We start from the raw sequence: 13793 nt of genomic DNA on the forward strand, positions 1-13793 counted from the left end.
CACCTGGGGATGAGGCGAGCCAGTAGATGGGTCCCCAGGGCGCTGACCGGACGGCACCGTCGCTGAAAGCAGACGGGGAGCGGCAGAACCCGTGCGACGACAGAGGCGCAGCTGATTGAGATGCCGACGCACCTCACCAGAGGCCCCCAAAACCAAATACATCGCGCGGCCGAGGCAGCGAAGAATGCGCCCTGCGAGCCAACGCCGTGAACCTCGATAGTTGCGATAAAATACAACGTCGCCTGGAGCAAAAGCAGGAGTCTGCCGCTGCACAGGAACCTGATGCGGCGGATGCAGCAAAGACATCAAGGTGCGATGAGGACGACCGTGGAGCAACTCAGCCGGCGAGCGACCATCTCGGGGCTGAGAGCGATACGAAGACAAAAAGATCAACAATGCGGCCTCCCGAGAATGCGACTCTTTCAATTTCAACATCTGTGACTTGAAAGTCCGGACCAATCGTTCAGCGGCACCGTTGGACTGAGGCGAAAACGGCGCGGATGTCAGATGTTGAATACCATTGGCCTGGCAGAATGACTGAAATTCTGCGGACATGAATTGTGGGCCATTGTCGGAAACAATAGTCTGCGGAAGACCTTCAATGCAAAAGATAGCAGACAACGCTTGGATGGTGGCGGAGGACGTCGTGGAAGACATCCGGACAACAAAAGGAAAATTACTGAAGGCGTCGACCAGAACCAACCATCGAGCATTCCAGAATGGACCAGCAAAATCGATGTGCAAGCGTTGCCAAGGGGAAGTGGCTTTTGGCCATACAAAGACTTTCCGCGGCGGTGCGGCTTGTTGTTCGGCACACGCCATGCAAGAAGAACACATATTCGTAATCGCAGCATCGATTCCGAACCAAGTACAGTGCTGACGAGCAAGTTGTTTCGTTCGCACTATACCCCAATGTCCGTGGTGAAGAAGCCGTAAAACAGAGGACTGTAACGAACGTGGGACCACGACTCTGGACTGATCATTATCAGAACGCAACAACAAAACACCACGTCGAACAAAAAGTCTCTCCTTGTGAGCAAAAAATCGGCGAACCAACGGATCCTCTATCCGAGACTTGGACAAAGGCCATTGCGTAGCAACAAAACGCAGAACAGTAGCAAGGACAGGGTCAGCAGCTGTGGCTGTAGCTACGCGACGAAAATCAATCGGAAACGATTCGACCATTTCATCGGTTTCCGAATCAATGAACATGCAAGCAAGTTCGGAAGAATCGAATGCTTTATCCTCAGCAACAGGCAAACGGGACAACGCATCGGCGTTTCCGTGCTTAGCAGTGGACCGATACAAGAGATCGTAGCGGTACTGCGAGAGGAAAATAGACCAGCGAATGAATTTCTGCGCTGTACGCGGAGGTACAGGCTTGTTCGGATGAAAAAGCGATGTCAAAGGTTTGTGGTCTTTGATGATGGTGAAGTGACGACCATACAAGAAATCATGGAACTTAGTAACACCAAACACGAGAGCCAAAGCTTCTTTCTCTATCTGCGAGTAATTTCTTTGCGCAGACGAGAGCAATTTGGACGCAAAGGCAATAGGGCGATCATGGGAGCCAACTTTGTGCGCAAGCACAGCACCGATCCCGAAATCTGATGCATCTACCATCAACAAAAGGGGTTTCTGGGGATCGAAAGGCGTGAGGCAAGTATTAGAAAGCAACGCCGATTTCAACTGGCGAAAGGCGCGTTCGCATTCCGTCGTCCAGACGAACGGAACACCTTTACGGCGTAAGCGATGAAGCGGAGCTGAAATGAAAGAGAAGAGGCATTGCGCACAGTCACTCACACCGTGTGATGCTAGATCGTTGAATGTTCTTGCGACCTCATCACGCAATGCGTGGGGAACATTGCGTGCTCTGAAACATTTCGGTTGCGCGTTGACCTTCAGTTCCAATTGTGCTTCATAGTTTTTAGCGCAACCTAAGCCTGGTGCAAAAATGTCTGCAAATTCGTCACATAAGCGAGAAACACTGTCTGAAGGCACAGTTTGATTCACTGATAGCACCTGATTTACAATAGACATGTTAAACAACTGAAATAAATCTAAGCCAAACAAGTTCACTGCCGTAGAAGAACGAAGAACGTAATATGACACAAGTTTTGTTTGTCCCTTGTATGTTGCAATAAGGCTGCACTGTCCTAACACAGGAATTTTCTGTCCTGAATATGTGGTTAGCTTAACATTTGCGGAACGCAACGGAGGTTTGCCCAGTTGTTTGTACGTGTCGTGATTGAGCAATGAAACTGCAGCTCCGGTATCGAGCTGGAATGGTATGACCTTGCCATTAAAGTCCAAATCTACAAAAAGTTTATTGTCCTGCTGACGACAAGAGCGACTGTTTTGTGCAATTTGAATAGACACTGGTACAGAATCACTTGCTAATGGACGTGATTTCCGGCGACGTTGATGAACTCTTTTTGCGGGACGAACACAGTCACTGTTAGAAAGAGTGGCACTGGACGAAGTGGAATTAACGACATGAATGTCCATGGGCGAAGGTCCACGAGCCTGAGTGTCCCTGGGTCGATTCCGGCGCGAAGCAAAGGGCCTGGAATGATTAAGAGTGTCTGATCTGAGCTGTTTCTGGCAAACAGTTTGAACATGTCCTTTCCTATTGCAGAAAAAGCAAATAGCTTGGCGTGACGGGCAATGTTCACGCGAATGTCTAGTAGCACACCGCGGGCATGATTTCACTACATTTGGGTGCTGGCGCTGCACACCTGGTTTAGCGCGCGGCGGCAGCTGTGCGGACGTACGCGAGGGCAGTTGACCGGGCCGCGTAGCGCGAGCGCTCCCGGCGGGCCGGTTAATGTTACACACAGCTGGCGAAGTTTCAAAAGATTCCTGAGCACAGTCAAGCGTGTCTTGTCTATCCAATATGTCTATCACTTGTTGAACGGAGGGATTAACGAGTTTCAAAATGTGCTCCCGTATCCGAACATCAGAAACGTTCTGTGCAATTTCATCACGCACCATTGTATCTGAACAAGAAAGACCACAGTCACAGTCAAAGGCACAGTCCCTAGTAAGTCCTTGCAATGTTGCTACCCACTCCCTATTAGTTTGGCCGGCCGTACGTTTTGTACGAAAAAACGTATACCGCTTTGCAACCACATTAACTGTTTCTTTGAAATAGGCATCTAAAGCAGACAAAATTTCCTCGTAGGACAGAGTTGCTACGTCGCGTCGGGGAAACAATTTCACTATCACACGGTAGGTGGACACACCAACACAAGAAAGCAAAAACGGCTGCCGCTCATTACCTTGAATTCTGTAGGCGGCGAGGTGGAAGGCAAACTGGCGGGACCATTCCCGCCAAGTCTCGTGGGTTTCATTAAAACTTCGAAATGGTGGTGCAACGGCAGGTTGTGGCTGCGGTAGCGGTGAAGCGGCGGCTGCCGCATCGTGTGGCAGTGCACGTTGACCCTGGACGAGCTGTCCAAGGGCATCCAATAACGCCTGCGTCTGCTGATTCTGCAAGCGATAAAATTCGGACAGTACATCTGGAGAATGTGGCGAAGCCATGACACAAATAAATTAGGGCAAAGTAAAACACAAGATCCTTTGTAGACTCGTCGCCATGTGATGTGTCGGCAGCTGGGCCAACACCTTGTAGATCGACATGGCTGAAAATGCACGCTAGACTAACGCAGACGGGCGTGAATTCTGGAACAGGATAACTATTGAATGGTAGCAAGAAAAGTACGTAGCTGCTTTATACTTAACTTTATTAGTTGATGACTACAGCATTCTTCTTGAGACATTTATACTATAATTCTCAAACTATGTAAGGCTAATGGCGCCTTGCTAGGTCGTAGCCATGGACTTAGCAGAAGGCTATTCTACTGTCTCTCGGCAAATGAGAGGAAGGCTTCGTCCGTATTGTCTCTAGCAATGTCGTCGTACAACTGGGGCGAGTGCCCTATCGTATCTCGAGACCTGCCTTGTGGTGGCGCTAGGTCTGCGATCACACAGTGGCGACACGCGGGTCCGACATGTACTAAATGGACCGCGGCCGATTTAATCTACCACCTAGCAAGTGTGGTGTCTGGCGGTGACACCACAGTGAGTAAAAATTGTATGCTCATACATTCACTAAATTAATTAATTATCCATATGTTAATATAACATGTTATAATAGTTAATTTTGTACTGTCAGTGGGATTAAAATTCAGTGTGAAAGGATATCAATGATAAGGTTCGCTGATGACATTACTACTCTTAGTGAAGGTGAAGATGAAGTACAGAATCTGCTGAATGGAGTGAACAGTCTAATGAGTACAGAATATCGATTGAGAGTAAATTGAAGAAAGACGCAAGTAATGAGAAGTAGCAGAAATGGCTGCTAAAAAGCTTCTCAGGATTGATGATCACGAAGCAGACGAAGTCAAGGAATTTTGTTGCCTAGACAGCAAAATTACTTATTATGCACGCAGCAGGGGGGACGTAAAAAGCAGACTGGAACTTGCAAAAAGGGCCTTCCTGGCCAAGAGAAGTCTGCTGGTGTCAACCATAGAGTCGGCGAAGAAGTTTTTGAACATGTACGTTTTGAGCACAGCATTGTGTGGTAGTGAAACATGGACAGCGGCAAAAGAGTAACAGAAGAGAATCGAAGAATTTGAGACGTGGTGCTACAGACGAATGTTGGAAATTAGGTGGGCTGATAAGGCCAGTAATGAGGAGGTTCTGCACAGTATCAGAGAGGAAAGGAATATGTGGAAAACACTGATAAGAAGAAGGGACAGGATGACAGGGCATCTGTTAAGACATCAGAGAGTAACTTCCATGGTATAGAGGGAGGTGTACAGAGTAAAAGCTGTAGAGATAGGGATACATCCATTAAATAATCGAGGACGTTGGTTGCAGTTTCTAACCTGAGATGAAAAGGCTGCCAAAGAAAAGGAATTTCTGGCGAGCCGCGCCAAACCAGTCAGAACACTGATGACTCAAAAATAAACCGTCATTGTTGTTACTTACCCGATCTTTGTCGATTGATCCCAGTTGTAAGCTGTATTGTTTAACATGTGCATATTTCTGTACTCCAACTGATTGATTCCAAGGTGTGAATGCGCGACTTTGTGCAGGGACTATGGCGATACAATGGGGACTGTCCGTATTAGCCACGGTTCTTCTAAGTCTTCCTGTAAAGAGGTAAATGTTTTGAGTTTCTCTTTGAGACTGACAGGACTGGCTCATTATCCACCTTAATATACAAATAAATCTTAGGTCATTAGGACAGTGCACTTAATAGTCTAAGTGTCCGCTAGGGAGGGGTAGAGGTAAGACGGGGCATTTGTCCCCTTCACTTGTAATCTGGAGTCCAGAGTTCTTGTTCATTACAGAATTCTCATATACTTCCACAAGTGACTGGATAACCATCTGTTCTCTGGGACATAAGCTTTTTTTTTTTTTTTTTTTTTTTTTGCCTGCAAAATTTAATTCGTGTGGCATGACACGTCTCGAAACTGACCAACTCATTGACATAAAAAATAGCAATTTTAGAGTCTTGCGTTCTCTCCCCCTGCCTCTTGCTCCCCCTCTTGGAAATATTTCTGCAGACGCCGTTGGTTCCTAGACGGGTGGTAGGGGCTGTGGGTAGTAGTGGCTGAAAGCGTACTGATAGTGGTCCATGCGGGTGTGGACAGCGCATGACAGAGAATCGGATTGAGCATAAGAGGCGCCTACGACTATGCCAGCTAGACAAATTGATTTTAGCTGAACACGTTTGGAAAATGAACATGAAATTACATTTCACTAAATGTCTATCAACAAAGTGCTGAACTCCTTCAGATATAGCATAATAACAGAAGATCTATAGAACAAAACAGCTAATAACACCCTCAATAAAAACAGCGGCATCCCACTAGGGATGGTAGTTACCGCTGAAAGAATCAGTTTTTGGTTATATCTTTTTTTCTACCCCACTTAAACCTGACTGTTAAAGCCAAAATGACCAGTTTCTGAAATAACCGATTTTTGGTCTTTTGTTCTTATTATTTCCTGTAATAAACGTAGAAGTCGAAAAAAAAAATTGACTCTCTCGTTTTCAAGATAGACAGAATCAAATTATTAAATTAAACTCAACAAAACTTAGTCCGTCCACGATGTTCTGCTTTTCTCGAAAAGAGATAAGTGGTTGAATATTTAAAAAAATCACCAGTATTCTACTACTGCTTCTAATTCTTTTAGTTTTGTTTTTCGTGTTAATTTGTCCGTTTTAAGAGCTACAAGCAAATAAAGGCATATTATGTATACATAGGCAGCAGATCAGTTACTTTCTATTTTTATCGTTTACCAAGAACGAATTGTTGTTAAGCAGATCAGCTACTTTCAATTTATCTTGAATAGCCTGCCATGAATGAATTGTTACTAAGTTTTAAACTTATTACTGTTACCATGATTTCCTGCCTCTTTTATTATTTCATAGAAATGGTAGAGAAATCTTCAATCTTTTAAAGAAAATGAAACATTGCTCTTCATTGCTATGTCATAAAATGACTAGCTCTTTTGCCACTCTGCAGTATGACGGATGTTCGGCGACAACAGCGAGAAACTTCAGTATAGACCAAATGGTGATGAGGCTTGCACACCACACGTACACGCCTAGTTTAAGCCACGGCACACGGTAACAGGGACATTATTTATTGCCTCTGCAATGCTACAACAATTCTTCTGTCACGACTTTGTTGCTCATCTGTGTCGGCATTGTTATTGAAACAGCACTGTTCGCTTTTCTTATTTTCAAATACAAATCAATACTTCAAATCAATGGAAATTTTTCGAATAATAATTACTCTTTTTTTTTTAAAAAAAAGGTTTATTTAAAAACGAAAAACTTCAGCACAGCTCTTATGGCTAATTGATGTTCCGGTTTTATTACTCGATTATTATAACGCCTATGATAACTGACCAACAAATACCGAAAAATACCGATTATTCAAAATTAAAATACAGGAACTGCAGCCCAATGCAAGTATTCGTGTGGCCCGCTGTTGTCAGGTGTATTTTCTAGTAATACGCATCTAGCAACTAACAGCGGAAACCAGAAACGAAAATTAGCTTTACGAGCTTTTTAAGACCAAGTTTCGTGCTCAGAAACGGAAGTGTTCACAGAGACAATACTATTTTAAAATGTGCTTACTTTTGAAACTGGTGAATTCGACCGTGAGGTAAGTAAAGTTGGCCGCTTACCTCAGGGGCAGAGGGGTAAGTAGCGCAAGCACTGCTAGGTTAGAGGATGTGGGAGGGGAACTGTTTTATTGTTTGTCTTCTACTATCGACAAATCATGGATGTGCGCGACTCGTAGCAGTCAGCTGATATGTTATAAATGTTGTGGCGTAACAAGTTTGTTACGCCACACTGGGAAGGGAGCCGAAAGAAAGGCACACGTACACACACGCCGACTGGCGTCAAGTCTGGAACAGGATAACTATTGAATGGTAGCAAGAAAAGTACGTAGCTGCTTTATACTTAACTTTTATTCTTTGATGAATACAGCGTTCTTCTTGAGACATTTATACGATAACTCTCAAACTAGGTAAGGCTAATGGCGCCTTGCTAGGTCGTAGCCATGGACTTAGCAGAAGGCTATTGTAACTGTCTCTCGGCAAATGAGAGGGAGGCTTCGTCCGTATTGTCGCTAGCAATGTCGTCCGTACAACTGGGGCGAGTGCTCTATCGTATCTCGAGACCTGCCTTGTGGTGGCGCTAGGTCTGCGATCACACAGTGGCGACACGCGGGTCCAACATGTACTAAATGGACCGCGGCCGATTTAAGCTACCACCTAGCAAGTGTGGTGTCTGGCGGTGACACCACATTCCTCCCCCGCAAATCGGCGAACGGTCGTGAGATAAGGCTTCCACCCGCCGTGGGCAGGACCCCATGTTGACGTATGCGATGAGGTGGGGAGCCTAACAACAGGCGAGGCTGTGCCACTCGCACCCGGCCATTCGGTGCGAGGGGAGCTAGGAAACGCCTGAAAACCTAGTCCAGGGTGCACGTCAACATGCGGTGTATGCGCCCGTAAAGAGACAGGAGGGGCCGAAGGGTCGACCTCCATTGCGTCGGGGTACCCGACGTGCGAAGACGTCATGTGGTCCGGAGCGGGCAAGAGTTCCATGGCGGAGGACAGCTGGTCATGGGAAGCGATCGGCGGCGCGTGACCCAGGGAGGCGCTTGGCGGCTGCAGCAAAGCGTCGAATGCGGGCGGCGCCGGCGGGAGAACAGGCGGCGGCCCGTCGCCATGGGGCAAAATGGAAGGCATCATCGGTAACACCTGGGGATGAGGCGAGCCAGTAGATGGGTCCCCAGGGCGCTGACCGGACGGCACCGTCGCTGAAAGCAGACGGGGAGCGGCAGAACCCGTGCGACGACAGAGGCGCAGCTGATTGAGAATCCGACGCACCTCACCAGAGGCCCCCAAAACCAAATACATCGCGTGGCCGAGGCAGCGAAGAATGCGCCCTGCGAGCCAACGCCGTGAACCTCGATAGTTGCGATAAAATACAACGTCGCCTGGAGCAAAAGCAGGAGTCTGTCGCTGCACAGGAACCTGATGCGGCGGATGCAGCAAAGACATCAAGGTTCGATGAGGACGACCGTGGAGCAACTCAGCCGGCGAGCGACCATCTCGGGGCTGAGAGCGATACGAAGACAAAAAGAGCAACAATGCGTCCTCCCGAGAATGCGACTCTTTCAATTTCAACATCTGTGACTTGAAAGTCCGGACCAATCGTTCAGCGGCACCGTTTGACTGAGGCGAAAACGGCGCGGATGTCAGATGTTGAATACCATTGGCCTGGCAGAATGACTGAAATTCTGTGGACATGAATTGTGGGCCATTGTCGGAAACAATAGTCTGCGGAAGACCTTCAATGCAAAAGATAGCAGACAACGCTTGGATGGTGGCAGAGGACGTCGTGGAAGACATCCGGACAACAAAAGGAAAATTACTGAAGGCGTCGACCAGAACCAACCATCGAGCATTCCAGAATGGACCAGCAAAATCGATGTGCAAGCGTTGCCAAGGGGAAGTGGCTTTTGGCCATGCAAAGACTTTCCGCGGCGGTGCGGCTTGTTGTTCGGCACACGCCATGCAAGAAGAACACATATTCGTAATCGCAGCATCGATTCCGAACCAAGTACAGTGCTGACGAGCAAGTTGTTTCGTTCGCACTATACCCCAATGTCCGTGGTGAAGAAGCCGTAAAACAGAGGACTGTAACGAACGTGGGACCACGACTCTGGACTGATCATTATCAGAACGCAACAACAAAACACCACGTCGAACAAAAAGTCTCTCCTTGTGAGCAAAAAATCGGCGAACCAACGGATCCTCTATCCGAGACTTGGACAAAGGCCATTGCGTAGCAACAAAACGCAGAACAGTAGCAAGGACAGGGTCAGCAGCTGTGGCTGTAGCTACACGACGAAAATCAATCGGAAACGATTCGACCATTTCATCGGTTTCCGAATCAATGAACATGCAAGCAAGTTCGGAAGAATCGAATGCTTTATCCTCAGCAACAGGCAAACGGGACAACGCATCGGCGTTTCCGTGCTTAGCAGTGGACCGATACAAGAGATCGTAGCGGTACTGCGAGAGGAAAATAGACCAGCGAATGAATTTCTGCGCTGTACGCGGAGGTACAGGCTTGTTCGGATGAAAAAGCGATGTCAAAGGTTTGTGGTCTTTGATGATGGTGAAGTGACGACCATACAAGAAATCATGGAACTTAGTAACACCAAACACGAGAGCCAAAGCTTCTTTCTCTATCTGCGAGTAATTTCTTTGCGCAGACGAGAGCAATTTGGACGCAAAGGCAATAGGGCGATCATGGGAGCCAACTTTGTGCGCAAGCACAGCACCGATCCCGAAATCTGATGCATCTACCATCAACAAAAGGGGTTTCTGGGGATCGAAAGGCGTGAGGCAAGTATTAGAAAGCAACGCCGATTTCAACTGGCGAAAGGCGCGTTCGCATTCCGTCGTCCAGACGAACGGAACACCTTTACGGCGTAAGCGATGAAGCGGAGCTGAAATGAAAGAGAAGAGGCATTGCGCACAGTCACTCACACCGTGTGATGCTAGATCGTTGAATGTTCTTGCGACCTCATCACGCAATGCGTGGGGAACATTGCGTGCTCTGAAACATTTCGGTTGCGCGTTGACCTTCAGTTCCAATTGTGCTTCATAGTTTTTAGCGCAACCTAAGCCTGGTGCAAAAATGTCTGCAAATTCGTCACATAAGCGAGAAACACTGTCTGAAGGCACAGTTTGATTCACTGATAGCACCTGATTTACAATAGACATGTTAAACAACTGAAATAAATCTAAGCCAAACAAGTTCACTGCCGTAGAAGAACGAAGAACGTAATATGACACAAGTTTTGTTTGTCCCTTGTATGTTGCAATAAGGCTGCACTGTCCTAACACAGGAATTTTCTGTCCTGAATATGTGGTTAGCTTAACATTTGCGGAACGCAACGGAGGTTTGCCCAGTTGTTTGTACGTGTCGTGATTGAGCAATGAAACTGCAGCTCCGGTATCGAGCTGGAATGGTATGACCTTGCCATTAAAGTCCAAATCTACAAAAAGTTTATTGTCCTGCTGACGACAAGAGCGACTGTTTTGTGCAATTTGAATAGACACTGGTACAGAATCACTTGCTAATGGACGTGATTTCCGGCGACGTTGATGAACTCTTTTTGCGGGACGAACACAGTCACTGTTAGAAAGAGTGGCACTGGACGAAGTGGAATTAACGACATGAATGTCCATGGGCGAAGGTCCACGAGCCTGAGTGTCCCTGGGTCGATTCCGGCGCGAAGCAAAGGGCCTGGAATGATTAAGAGTGTCTGATCTGAGCTGTTTCTGGCAAACAGTTTGAACATGTCCTTTCCTATTGCAGAAAAAGCAAATAGCTTGGCGTGACGGGCAATGTTCACGCGAATGTCTAGTAGCACACCGCGGGCATGATTTCACTACATTTGGGTGCTGGCGCTGCACACCTGGTTTAGCGCGCGGCGGCAGCTGTGCGGACGTACGCGAGGGCAGTTGACCGGGCCGCGTAGCGCGAGCGCTCCCGGCGGGCCGGTTAATGTTACACACAGCTGGCGAAGTTTCAAAAGATTCCTGAGCACAGTCAAGCGTGTCTTGTCTATCCAATATGTCTATCACTTGTTGAACGGAGGGATTAACGAGTTTCAAAATGTGCTCCCGTATCCGAACATCAGAAACGTTCTGTGCAATTGCATCACGCACCATTGTATCTGAACAAGAAAGACCACAGTCACAGTCAAAGGCACAGTCCTTAGTAAGTCCTTGCAATGTTGCTACCCACTCCCTATTAGTTTGGCCGGCCGTACGTTTTGTACGAAAAAACGTATACCGCTTTGCAACCACATTAACTGTTTCTTTGAAATAGGCATCTAAAGCAGACAAAATTTCCTCGTAGGACAGAGTTGCTACGTCGCGTCGGGGAAACAATTTCACTATCACACGGTAGGTGGACACACCAACACAAGAAAGCAAAAACGGCTGCCGCTCATTACCTTGAATTCTGTAGGCGGCGAGGTGGAAGGCAAACTGGCGGGACCATTCCCGCCAAGTCTCGTGGGTTTCATTAAAACTTCGAAATGGTGGTGCAACGGCAGGTTGTGGCTGCGGTAGCGGTGAAGCGGCGGCTGCCGCATCGTGTGGCAGTGCACGTTGACCCTGGACGAGCTGTCCAAGGGCATCCAATAACGCCTGCGTCTGCTGATTCTGCAAGCGATAAAATTCGGACAGTACATCTGGAGAATGTGGCGAAGCCATGACACAAATAAATTAGGGCAAAGTAAAACACAAGATCCTTTGTAGACTCGTCGCCATGTGATGTGTCGGCAGCTGGGCCAACACCTTGTAGATCGACATGGCTGAAAATGCACGCTAGACTAACGCAGACGGGCGTGAATTCTGGAACAGGATAACTATTGAATGGTAGCAAGAAAAGTACGTAGCTGCTTTATACTTAACTTTATTAGTTGATGACTACAGCATTCTTCTTGAGACATTTATACTATAATTCTCAAACTATGTAAGGCTAATGGCGCCTTGCTAGGTCGTAGCCATGGACTTAGCAGAAGGCTATTCTACTGTCTCTCGGCAAATGAGAGGAAGGCTTCGTCCGTATTGTCTCTAGCAATGTCGTCGTACAACTGGGGCGAGTGCCCTATCGTATCTCGAGACCTGCCTTGTGGTGGCGCTAGGTCTGCGATCACACAGTGGCGACACGCGGGTCCGACATGTACTAAATGGACCGCGGCCGATTTAATCTACCACCTAGCAAGTGTGGTGTCTGGCGGTGACACCACAGTGAGTAAAAATTGTATGCTCATACATTCACTAAATTAATTAATTATCCATATGTTAATATAACATGTTATAATAGTTAATTTTGTACTGTCAGTGGGATTAAAATTCAGTGTGAAAGGATATCAATGATAAGGTTCGCTGATGACATTACTACTCTTAGTGAAGGTGAAGATGAAGTACAGAATCTGCTGAATGGAGTGAACAGTCTAATGAGTACAGAATATCGATTGAGAGTAAATTGAAGAAAGACGCAAGTAATGAGAAGTAGCAGAAATGGCTGCTAAAAAGCTTCTCGGGATTGATGATCACGAAGCAGACGAAGTCAAGGAATTTTGCTGCCTAGACAGCAAAATTACTTATTATGCACGCAGCAGGGGGGACGTAAAAAGCAGACTGGAACTTGCAAAAAGGGCCTTCCTGGCCAAGAGAAGTCTGCTGGTGTCAACCATAGAGTCGGCGAAGAAGTTTTTGAACATGTACGTTTTGAGCACAGCATTGTGTGGTAGTGAAACATGGACAGTGGCAAAAGAGTAACAGAAGAGAATCGAAGAATTTGAGACGTGGTGCTACAGACGAATGTTGGAAATTAGGTGGGCTGATAAGGCCAGTAATGAGGAGGTTCTGCACAGCATCAGAGAGGAAAGGAATATGAGGAAAACACTGATAAGAAGAAGGGATAGGATGACAGGGCGTCTGTCAAGACATCAGAGAGTAACTTCCATGGTATAGAGGGAGGTGTACAGAGTAAAAGCTGTAGAGATAGGGATACATCCATTAAATAATCGAGGACGAAAAAAATGGCTCTGAGCACTATGGGACTCAACTGCTGAGGTCATTAGTCCCCTAGAACTTAGAACTAGTTAAACCTAACTAACCTAAGGACATCACAAACATCCATGCCCGAGGCAGGATTCGAACCTGCGACCGTAGCGGTCTCGCGGTTCCAGACTGCAGCGCCTTTAACCGCACGGCCACTTCGGCCGGACGAGGACGTTGGTTGCAGTTTCTAACCTGAGATGAAAAGGCTGCCAAAGAAAAGGAATTCGTGGCGAGCCGCGCCAAACTAGTCAGAAGACTGATGACTCAAAAATAAACCGTCATTGTTGTTATTTACCCGATCTTTGTCGATTGATCCCAGTTGTAAGCTGTATTGTTCAACGTGTGCATATATCTGTACTCCAACTGATTGATTCCAAGGTGTGAATGCGCGACTTTGTGCAGGGACTATGGCGATACAATGGGGACTGTCCGTATACAACGTCTCTCGAGTTAGTCTCTAGTCGTGTACGAGACTTTAACTTTTAGCCAAGGTTTTTCTAAGTCTTCCTGTAAAGAGGTAAATGTTTTGAGTTTCTCTTTGAGACTGACAGGACTGGCTCATTATCCACCTTAATATACAAATAAATCTTAGGTCATTA

At 46.9% G+C, this 13793-nt stretch overlaps 1 protein-coding gene across 3 annotated transcripts in view; it reads right to left on the minus strand.

The window, feature by feature from the left end:
- Positions 1-3801: 3801 nt before the first annotated feature.
- The window catches only part of LOC126464854 (uncharacterized protein K02A2.6-like), a 394353-nt gene continuing 384361 nt past the window's right edge, over positions 3802-13793 (minus strand). Inside the window, exons 2-3 of one of the 3 annotated variants that reach the window (XR_007585966.1) lie at positions 12250-12342; positions 7638-7710 (exon numbers count right to left, since the gene is read on the minus strand). The gene's annotated coding sequence lies outside the window, so the exon portion shown is untranslated. Of the gene's footprint in view, positions 4051-7637; positions 7711-12093; positions 12343-13793 lie in introns of those variants that run through there. The other 2 variants (XM_050096265.1, XM_050096263.1) reach the window with 2 other exon arrangements.

Source organism: Schistocerca serialis, chromosome 1 (assembly GCF_023864345.2).
Source record: "Schistocerca serialis cubense isolate TAMUIC-IGC-003099 chromosome 1, iqSchSeri2.2, whole genome shotgun sequence".
In the NCBI taxonomy this organism is placed as follows: Eukaryota; Metazoa; Arthropoda; class Insecta; order Orthoptera; family Acrididae; genus Schistocerca; species Schistocerca serialis.